The following is an 11,505-nucleotide window of genomic DNA, read 5'->3' on the forward strand; positions in this document are numbered from 1 at the left end:
ATAATAGGCTCAGCTGTGGAAACTCCACACTCCAGATTGAATTTCACAAGCAGGACAGGCAGGCACCACCAAACTGGGTCCAGCGTCATGGCTATGGCTTCTGCTTCTCTAATCCGGTTTCGTCTATGAGTCAAGGGAAAACCTGGAAATGTTATACTAAGCACGAAGGCGTTTCCAAGAGACCCAGGACGCCATCCCCAAAGAAGTACCTTTTCCTTTTCCTTTATCTACCCACCTTCAAAGAGTGATCACATAATGGGGCACCTGAGTGGCTTAGTCGGTTAAGCATCTGACTCTTGGTTTCAGCTCAGGTCATCATCCCACGGCTCATGAGATCAAGCCCCAAGTTGGGCTCTGTGCTGACAGCACAGAGCCTGCTTAGGATTCTCTCCCCCTCTGCCCCTCTCCAACTTGCGCTCTTGCTGTCTCTCTCTCTCTCTCTCTCTCTCTCTCTTTCACACACACACACACACACACACACACACACAATAAATAAACAAGCTTTAAAAAAAGGTGATCACATTAAATGACTCAAGAATAACCTAATAGGATGCTGAGATGCTCCAGACAAAAGTCCAGTAGATTTTTCCCCAATAGGAAAATTTAGTTCTTTAGAGCATACCTCAAGAATCATATATACTTAATATATGACTAATAATTAAGCCTTCTATTGTAGACATTGACATTAAAAAATAAAATATATAGAGATTGCACAAATCTTGACAGTAATGTCAGTTATCCATCCATCCATTCAATAAATATTCAACTAAACCAAATATCTTTATTATAAAACACCCATGTGACAAGCAAAATGAGGAATAGAAAAATAGGTAAGAAATAGACTTTGCCTTCAAAAACTAAGTCAAGACACATACACAAAAACAAAAATAAAATTAAAACCAAAAAAATAAAGAAAAGAAAAATATAATAGAAAGTAGAAAAAAAAAACACAGAAAGTTATTGCCCTGAGAGGGGTAAAGTGCCATACTCATCTGAGCTCAGAGAAACCTGAAATCGTTCCTGGTGGAAAGGGTCAAGAAAAGCTTCACAGAGAAAAGAGTATTTCAGATGACCTTTGAAGGATGGGTAAGATTTCAACCTGAAAGATGAAAGAAAAGTGCATCCAGCTGGAAAGATTGGCCTAACCAATGGATCTGAGGAGGCCAACACAGAAAACAAGACATTTTTCAGTCTGGCTGGAAAATAGGTTGCGAGGCATATAAAGCAGAGGGGGGAAAGTAGGAAAGTAAGCTATAACTATTTCACAGATGGCCTTCAATAAGAATTTGGAATTTGTATTGTAAATAATGAAAAGCCACTGAAGGTTCTCAGCTCAGGAGTGGCGCGGTGAGACTTCAGAACATAGATTAGAGGAAAATGCAACCAGAGGCAAACAGACAAGTCAGGATAGAAATATGACGGTGTAGATTAAAAAAAAAAAAAAAAAAATCCGGGGTTTCAGAGAGGGTGTGAAGAGGAAGAGGTAGACAAGAGAAAGGTTGAGTCAGGGTCAACGGGATTTGCCATCGGTGGTCATGTGGGACCAGAACATCAAAGACCATCCTGACGTATGCATTCTGGATGTCTGAGAAGATAGTCATATTATCAACAGAAACACAACTTGGGGGGTGACAAAGCCTGTGGAGCCCCTAAATGTTTATGTTTGGCCATCAGATGGCATTGTGGAGCTGGTGCCAGGAAGACACTCAGGAGAAAATACAAAGGTGTCATTCAGGTGGCTCAGTCGGTTGAGCATCCAACTTTGGCTCAGGTCATGATCTCATGGTTCATGGGTTTGAGCCCCATGTCGGGCTCTGTGCTGACAGCTCAGAGCCTGGAGCCTGCTTCCGATTGTCTCCCTCTCTCTCTGCCCCTCTCCTGCTCGCTCTCTCTCTCTCTCTTTCTCTCTCTCTCAAAAATAAACATTAAAAAAGCAACGGTTTCATTCAGTCCGGTTACTTCACCCCCCTGTGATATTTGCCACCATGGACCCCTCTCCCCTTGAAATTCTCCTCTTGGCTTTCTGGACGATACGCTTTCCTTGTTTTCCTCCTCCCTCCAGGCAACTCCAGTCTGGGCTCTGTGAGCTCGTCTGCTGCTACCTGTCCCATGAGCATCTTCCACAGAGCTCCCGCCTTAGTCCTTCTCTCATGTTCCATCCTGTCCCTGAAAGGCCTGTGTGCTGTTGTCTAACTTCACCTCTGTGCAGGCGGCTGCTGTAGAAGGCCGTGGTGGGGCGTTCAGGCTCTGAAATCAGAATGGGCTCAAATCCCAGCTCCACCCCCTGCTGGGCAAGCCAATGTTGGACAAGTCACTGTATCTTGATCTTCCTCACGTGCCAAATGTGTTTATAGGGTTGTTAAAAGGATTTAAGATGAGAGTTTGTACAGAATCTGGCACATCCTAAGTCTTCAGTAAATGGTAATTATTATTAACCAAAATGTGTAACTGGAAATCTAATCTCTCTCCTGATGGGCAGGTCCATACAGTCAGGCGTCCCTGGGCCAGATCCCCCGAAGTCAAAGCGACTACACCATTTTCTCACCTCCCACAACCCTTTGTTACAAACATTCATCCAGTCGTCCGAATCCATCGCCTAAGGGGACTCAACCCATATCGCTCCCACCTACCTCCCCCCCAACATCCATTTCTCATCAAATCCTATAAAATTCCAAAGGATTCAACATGGCATAAAACGCCCATTGTTATCTCACCTCCACTTCCCCGTCCAAGCTCATCTCCCACCCCTCCCTCTCCTGCCCCATATATTTACACATTCTGCCCCTGCTTCATACAAAGGTACTTACCATTCCTTGCAAACATCAAGTAATCTAATATACATGTCTTTACACGTTTCTTTCCTCTGCCTGAAATGTCCTTCTTCCCAACTCCCATGCCCAATCTATTTGCCTTTAAAGACTTGGTTTGTGGCATCTCCCTAGAAAGCCTTTCCTGGCCACCAGTGGGCAGTTCAATGTGTTTCTCTCTGCTTCTGTAACAAAGTGTGTGCCCCTATTGTGGTACTCACCACACTGGGATTTTGACTTGCTTGTCTCTCTTCTCCAGGAAACTGTAAGGAGCTTACAGGCAAAAAACCATCTTATTCAGTGCTTAACTCCCCTCTCCCTGATCAGCACGCAGAAGGTCCTTAAATGATTTCATATATTAGTGAATAACTGAATAATCCGATAAAACAAGATAATCCTAGATGCTTCATGTTCCCCCCCTCTTTTGTCAGCAGGGTTAATCATAAAATGCATGTAGCTTGACTCCAATTCAGAAGTTTTTTCTGGTTTAGTCCATGCCTCTATAACAACCAATAGTTTTCTATCCTATTACCCAACACACGTATCTTTTTTTTTTTTTTAATTTTTTTTTTCAACGTTTATTTATTTTTGGGACAGAGAGAGACAGAGCATGAAGGGGGGAGGGGCAGAGAGAGAGGGAGACACAGAATCGGAAACAGGCTCCAGGCTCCGAGCCATCAGCCCAGAGCCCGACGCGGGGCTCGAACTCACGGACCGCGAGATCGTGACCTGGCTGAAGTCGGACGCTTAACCGACTGCGCCACCCAGGCGCCCCAACACACGTATCTTTTAAAGCTAATGGTTGGATTTTATTTTCTTCTTCGTGATTTTCCGCATTTCCCAAATGTTGTTCTCTTGATCCATACCAAATCAGTCACCTGACAAAAAGCAGGAAATGTAAAGGAAAGTCTGAAAGAAGTCTAAGTCTGCAAGTATGATCAGACTCCCTTTAATTCAAATAGTCAAGTAACGAGGAGCCTAAAGATTAGTATTCAGAAAGCCAAACCGGCATTGTAGTGGGTGTTGGGGGGGAGGGGTGTGTATGGCAAATTTCAGGTGACGAGATACTAAAAGAAAAAAATAAAAAGCAGAATATTTTTAAAGCACATCCTCCTAATTCAAAGATGATCCCCTAATAAGGGGATGAAAGTGATAAAGTCACTTCCCAGTGCTCACAGTGAACCTACAGGACCAGCATTGGATGCCCATCAGCCTCCCAGACTCCTGCCCTGGACCCGCCCCGACAGACACTTGTTGACTCTGGACCTGAGCAGTCTCCCCCAGTGTCTGAATGAACAGCAGCTCTGTGTCCTGGACTTCCTCTCACATTCTGGAAGCTGCCATTGTACTCCAGAGTCCTAGACTTTTTGATGAAAAGCTCCCTCTCTTCCAGGTTGAGGGAATGAACCACAGATAATTGGCAAAGCACAAAAAAAAGGAAAACTAACCCTGAAGACCCAGCAGCTCAGAGATCAGTGGCTTAGACAATGCTACCACCCATTGGCCAAAAACAGAAGTACTGCTGCTCTTTGCGGGGAGTCTGGAGTGACTTAATTGAACATTTCACGTGGATTTGGAACGGACAGTAGCTGAATTGTTGTTGCCATCATTACTGGTGCCTCAGCAATAAGTTTCTGATATTTATACCATAATCACAACAGCAGCAGGCCTATGATTCAGCGCTGCATCAGAAATTGAGGTTCTGGGAATGCAGAGCAGGAAATCCGTTCAGACTTTAAAAGAAGGAGCGAAGGGAGATGAGCAAAGTGCCCTAATGGGAAAAATAGATGGAGTTAGAGGCAGACAACACCCGGAGACTTCCACATACTGCACACTGACTGCACGAAGTACAGTCCTATAAGGAATCTAATTTAATCCCCACTAAAATTCTGCAAGACTAGCGCTTTTGTGCCCATTATTAAAGTGGGTAAGGGCCAAAGAAGCTACAGACGTGCATAAGCTCACAGCTCAGACACAGCAGGGCTGGTCTGAACTCCATTCTACCTGCTCTGTTCCCAAAGCCCATTCGGATTCCATCAGACCACAACCACCTACTCTCACTTCTCAACTTGTTTAGGGCAGACACTGAGTCTACAAGATTGTTTTCTTCTTGTAATCACAATCTCCTACTGGGGTGTTAAAGAGTCAATGTTTTCGTTTTTTGTTTTTTTTTTTTAAATTTTTTTCTTTTTTCAACGTTTATTTATTTTGGGGACAGAGAGAGACAGAGCATGAACGGGGGAGGGGCAGAGAGAGAGGGAGACACAGAATCGGAAACAGGCTCCAGGCTCTGAGCCATCAGCCCAGAGCCCGACGCGGGGCTCGAACTCCCGGACAGAGAGATCGTGACCTGGCTGAAGTCGGGACGCTTAACCGACTGCGCCACCCAGGCGCCCCATGTTTTCGGTTTAAAGGTTAGATGTTGAACAGAGGAATGCACACTCTTGGAAATCTGGTGCCAAGGAATCTCTGTATCCAGAGGAACTCTTTTTTTTTTCCCCTCTCTCTTTCCTGCCCATTTCTCTCTCCCCTATAAAATCCTCCGCCTAACTACAGATACAATCTCAGTTTAAAGCTGCACCGTCCAGGGGCGCCTGGGTGGCGCAGTCGGTTGAGCATCCGACTTCAGCCAGGTCACGATCTCGCGGTCCGTGAGTTCGAGCCCCGCGTCGGGCTCTGGGCTGATGGCTCAGAGCCTGGAGCCTGTTTCCGATTCTGTGTCTCCCTCTCTCTCTGCCCCTCCCCCGTTCATGCTCTGTCTCTCTCTGTCCCAAAAATAAACGTTGAAAAAAAAATTTTTTTAAAAATAAAAATAAAGCTGCACTGTCCAGTCCAACAGCCACTAGCTACATGCGGTGACTGAGCATTTGAAATGTGGCCAGTCCAAATTAATATGTACTCTACATGGACAAATATATACTGGATTTCTAAGATTTCACACAAAAATAAAAATACAAAATATCTCGTTAATGATTTTTATAGTGATTACATGGTAACATGATATTTGTGATATAGTAAGTTAAATCGTTATCACTAAAATAAATTTCACCTGTTTCCTCTTTACTTTTCAATGGGACTACTAGAAAATGTTAAACCACAGATGCAGAAAGCCCTCCATTTCTACTGGCTAGCACTCATTTAAAGACACGCAGGGGCACCTGGGTGGCTCAGCTGCTTGGGCGTCTGACTTCGGCTCAGGTCATGATCTCACGGTCTGTGAGTTCGAGCCCCACGTCGGGCTCTATGCTGACAGCTCAGAGCCTGGAGCCTGCTTTGGATTCTGTGTCCCCCTCTCTCTCTGACCCTCCCCTGCTCATGCTCTGTCTCTCTTTGTCTCAAAAATAAATAAAAACATTAAAAAAAAATTAAAGACACACAAACATGCTTTTGTAAATAAAGACATTTCATACCTTAATTAGTACAAGATAAGAGCATGAAACCAAAATCTATTTCTTCCTCAGCTGATAGATAACTACCACCTGATGTTCAATTAAGACAGCTATAATTATTAACCAGGAGTTTCACGTTGTGAAGAAACTAATGAAGCCAGATTTGCTCTGATTGTGTGTCTTACGGGTGACTGACTTGTTCACTAATTATCCCAAAGTTTTTATCCTGCAAACTGCATTAATAATAGTGTAATTTATATTCTAGGAGCATGTGCCCAATAGGGCTCAACAAAGAACTTCACATCTTATGTCAAGGAAAGTAGGGCTGTTACCAGTGTTCTAAAGCTGTGGAATCGTCTCATCCCTGTTGAGCTCAACACCTTCAAAGTAGAGGGAAATCTCATCGTGAGCAAGACCAGTCATACCTTAAGAGGAAAGCAATTCAGCTTCCAAGGTTCCCTCCAGGCTAACTGACTAAGGGTTCTTGGCAGCTTTTCCTTATCTCATCAAAAAAAGCAACAACAACAACAACAAAAACCCTGGAGGGATGCCTGGGTGGTTCAGTCGATTAAGCATCTGACTTCGGTTTGGGTCATGATCTCACCATTCATGGGTTCAAGCCCTGCATGGGGCTCTGTGCTGATGGCTCAGAGCCCGGATCCTGTTTCAGATTCTGTGTCTGCCCCTCTGCTACTCGCACTGTGTCTCTCTCTGTCTCTCAAAAATAAATAAATAAATGTTAAAATTAAAAAAAAAAAAAAAAAAAAAAAAAAAAACCTGGAGAAAAATGGCCTTAGAGAAATCGACAAGCCAATGAACTCCTAAAAACAAGATATATTCAAAGTTCCAACCAAAGATTTATAGGACAGGTCTAGTCAATGGCTCTCCAGGATGACAAACTACTGGTGCAAACCACTAGGAGTTCCCTCCTGTGCAGGGCCCTCAGAACAATGGTGACTTGGGGGGCACCGAGGTGGCTCAGTCAGTTAAATGACTGACTTCGGCTCAGGTCACGATCTTGCAGTTTGTGGGTTTGAGCCCCACATCAAGGCTCTGCACTGACAATATGGAGCCTGCTTGGAATTCTCTCTCCCTCTCTCTCTCAAGATAAATAAATAAACATAAAAAAAAAAAAAAAATAGTGACTTGGGACTAGAACATCAGCAAGGGTGAGGGCCAACAAGAATGCCCCCTGCCTGCCCAACAATTTTGAAGAGCCTCCTCTTGCCTTGGACCAGGCTCTGTGTCCATCGTGATGCTGAGTTTCCAGACAGGGGGAGGCTGGGCTAATTGATTTCTCAAGTTCACCTTCAAAACCAGACTCTGATCCTCTGGTCTCCACAGAAAGGAACACACCCAACAAGTTAAATTGAAGTAAAAAGAAATACCCTTGGCCTGAGGTCTCCTAGGAGTCCATTTGAACAGTGCACAAAGCAAACTCAACAGAGATCTTCTGCCAGCTCTTCTCAATTTTCTCTGCTATGTGTGATATTTTCCATGGATCAGACCAGAGATGTTGGTTGTAAATGATAGTCAGATGTTTAAACAATTTTGTTGCTGAAACATGATAATTTCCAGAAGCCCCCTTTCTATACATGGTATCTCTGGGTGAGACCCACCACAAAGAAAATGAGTTGTACAAGAAGAATGGCAGAAGATCTGGAAATTAACCAGGAAACTGGACCACAGCATGCCTCAAACAAAACAAAAAATCATTAATAGGAAACAGGCCAGTTTTTAAGGGTCATGGAAAGAATACACACTGGGTTCTCGGCAACTGGCTATGTTTCAAAGTCAGTAACCTCCAACTTGTCAGGGAGGATTGTGGTTAATGCTGCGAAAGACATGTGCTGAAAGGTTTCTAGTTGCCCCTAAATTCCTGAATTTCTAGTCAGGATATCATACCACACATGTGCAAAACAGAAAAGTCTGGTAAATTTTAAATGGTTCCTGCTGTAAGTAAACTCAATATATAAAATTTTAACTTATAAAATCAATACATTAGGAGGTAATCATCCATATCAAAAAAGAATTAACTTCAACCTCTTTTTAAGTAAATTTTTTCCTATTCAGATATTAGGTTGAATCACACAAAATTGCCAGTTTCTGACTATTTTGACCAAATAAAACCAAAATCCTGGCAATCCCGTGTGGTTCAATCTATACATTTCATTACTAGAAAAATTTTAAGGAAGAACTAGGAATCCCTACAATTTCAAAATAACAGAAATAGAGATTTTTAAAGCACTTCCCAAATAACAATTCACAGTCAACAGGAAAACATTTTGTCCAACGATTTCAATTTTGATCTACATAATTTTTCAGTAACATACCTATACCCTGTTTTAATCTGCGTATTACAGGATGTAGTCAGTGATCACCAAGAATTTGGGGAATAAATTTGGCAATGCCTAAAATCATAGTAATAAACTCCACATTTATATATTTCCACATTTCAAAGTAGCTTTAATTGAACTCAGTCATTAAGCTACATCCCTAAATCTTTTGTGAAACTGAAACAAAGATGGAAGGGGGGGGGGGCGGGGAGGAAAGATGGACTAATTTTGATTATCAGAATTTACACATCCAAATGAGGCTTGCGTTCAAAGGCGTCCCCATGGAACACTATGTATCTCTTCCCAGGTGGCACTATCATATTGCTCGGAATGTTTCCGGAATTACTCTCGGAACCGCCTTCGAATCTGCATAAGAAAACCAGTGTATTACTCAATAGTCCTATTTCTCCTTTTCCTTCTTGCTTTCAAATTCCAAACTGGGGTCGACCACTATTAACCTTATTTCACAAACGTGGATCCAATTGGTTTTGGGTTATTTGCTAAATAATACATCACCTGTCCAAACCCGTAGAACGTACAACACCAAGAGTGAGCCCTAATGTAAATGATGGACTTTGGATGATGATGATGTTCAATACAGGCTTATCAACCATGACAAACGTACCCCCTGGCGAAGAATGTTGCAAACGGCGGAGGCTGTGCACGTGTGAAGGCAGTGGGTATATGGGAAATCTCCACACCTCAACTGCGCCGTGAACCTAAAGGTGCTCTAAAAATGACAAAATCTTCATTTTAAAAAAATGACATAGGAATAAAATTAAAAACCGCTCTTAGGAATGGGACATTTGTGCACACTGAGGATACCCACGTGCCCCCATTCCCTGGTTGTCCCCTTATCCCTCTTCTCCACCATCAGTACCCTCCACCCTCCGAGGAGAAAAAACAGGTGTGTTGTCTTTAAACCAAGGCGATTAGGAATGAGCCGCTGGGGAATGTCCCTAGGGTGGCCAGCCCCAGTCCCACCTAGTGACTTTGGTGTCTTCCTTCACTTTCTGCCTCTACTGACGCATGGGCACACTGCGCAGCGTGATGGATTCGTGAGGGAGCCTCTCCACGTGAGAATAACTGCCAACGTTTTCAGAGTTTACTTGAACAATTACAATGACCCATAAGCGAAAAATATTTCTTACGTCCAAGTCCAAGCAAGTGGATGTTCTCTTTGGGGACAAGGGCTAAGAGGTAGAGCTCCTCTCGCGGACAGAGAGAGGCGAAGGAGGCCATCCCATCGCCGCGTGCGAAGGGCGTGAGGGACCTGGGGTCTAGGGGACCCTGGCAGGCCCGGCCCGGGGCTCTGAGACGCCAGGCTTAGCGTTCTCGCCCGCCGCCAGGATCCCTCCAGCGCGCTTACCCGCGCGGCGGCCGCGACCCTTTTATAGACGCGCGGGGAAGCTGTCCAATGAGCTCAGCCCTCTCTGAGGCGCCCTCCGTGTTCCACCAATCAGGCGCTGCTACGCAAGCCCGAAGCTGATTGGTCAGATTCCAGGGGGCGGGGTTGGGGAAACACTGGGGCGGGCCCCAGGTGGGAGCGCTCTCGCGGCCCCTAGAGGAGGGAGACTGGTGGTGAACGCGCGCTGTTCCAGTTAGCGTAGGGGCCCTCAATCAGGAGGTCCTGTGCGGCGACGAGAGCGGTTTCAGGGGAACCCGAGGAAGAGAGAGCCCCCTGGCGGGGTGCTGGGATGTGGGAAGGGCCCGCGGGCCCCACTCCTGGCTGAGATGGCCTACACCAAGTCTCCGGCTTGCTCCCTGAGGCAGGGAAACGGAACAACCCAACAGTTAATTCTGATAATAATAACAATCGTCCCTGGGAGGGGACAGTTGCAGCAGGTCATATGAAACTCTGTGATTGTGTGGGCTCGGCGTTTTCCGAGTTGAAGAAGGAAATGCTTGGTTGTTTGTTTGTTTGTTTTTCAAAGGAGGAAAATACTGTCAGCAAAACAGTGAAGGCAGTCAGCTGATTGATGTTCTGCAGGCCATTGAGACCTCCTAAAAGGAACGAGGGCTTCAGGAGGAAAGGTTGGACAAAGATAACGGGGGATAACAAAGTGGAAAGAAGAGGGAAGTATTTGAAAACTCTAGAAGAAGAAAGGGAACAGGTGAGTCAGAAAAAAAAAAAAATAGAAGAAAATGAAAAGTCTCTAAGCCTCTGCTCGGTGGGTACCTCACTGTGTTTTCTGGCCCGTCCTCAGGATACCTAAAAAAAGAAAAAAGAAAAAAAAAAAAAAAAAGCTGCTTACTTATGGAGAGAGCTGAGGCTGATCTAAGTTAGTGCTGCCCCTGAAAATCCAGGAGGTGTGTTAGTCAGGCTCAGGGTTGAGTCAGGAGGACCCAAGCATGCTTGGGTGACCCGGCAAGAATTCTCATCCATCAACATTCAGAGTGTGCACCGTACTGTCCCTCAAGAAGCTTCAGAACAATCTCAGAACACGGTCAATCCTTTATTAGAGTCACTTGAGTTTCTTCCATCAAAGGCACCTGCCAAGTGGCACTGTGCTTCTAAGCCCTGCAGACCTTGTCCTTCTTCTGAAAGCATCCTGTTCTGGGAGGAATAACAATGGTGGGGTTTTTTTTTTAAAGCTCCGCATGTGTGACATTTTTGTACTTTGCAAAGTACACTCACCCACTCCCTTCTCTTCTGACACTGTGTCTCCCCAGATGTCCCGTTCCTGCGGAGGCTTTGTGTCCGTTCCCCCAAAGTCGCATCCCCTGGCTCACATCCTTATATTGTTTTTACTGCTTCTCCAAGCTTGTTTCTGATTTCCACAGAGGCTGCTGTAATTCTGAGCTTGCTATACATAAAATTACTTTTCCAGGAACATTATTAGTGAAAGGAAAGATCCCTCTTTTCCATTATGGAGATACACCAGTGCTACTTACCTTTTCGTCCTCTCTTATGAAACCAGCTTTGCTATAATTAACTTTCACTTCCTTGAGCAGCTCTGCCCAGTCACTTCT

General features: G+C 44.7%; 1 long non-coding RNA gene across 2 annotated transcripts in view; it reads right to left on the bottom strand.

The window, feature by feature from the left end:
• LOC123586351 overlaps positions 1-9,909 on the bottom strand; it is a 28,134-nt gene extending 18,225 nt beyond the window's left edge. The window contains exons 1-3 of one of the 2 annotated variants that reach the window (XR_006706764.1): positions 9,517-9,909; positions 9,158-9,262; positions 8,638-8,898 (exon numbers count right to left, since the gene is read on the bottom strand). This is a non-coding gene — a long non-coding RNA (uncharacterized LOC123586351). Of the gene's footprint in view, positions 1-8,637; positions 8,899-9,157; positions 9,263-9,516 lie in introns of those variants that run through there. The other variant, XR_006706763.1, reaches the window with a different exon arrangement.
• Between the last annotated feature and the right edge of the window lie 1,596 nt (positions 9,910-11,505).

Source organism: Leopardus geoffroyi, chromosome C3 (genome assembly GCF_018350155.1).
Source record: "Leopardus geoffroyi isolate Oge1 chromosome C3, O.geoffroyi_Oge1_pat1.0, whole genome shotgun sequence".
Classification (NCBI taxonomy): domain Eukaryota; kingdom Metazoa; phylum Chordata; class Mammalia; order Carnivora; family Felidae; genus Leopardus; species Leopardus geoffroyi.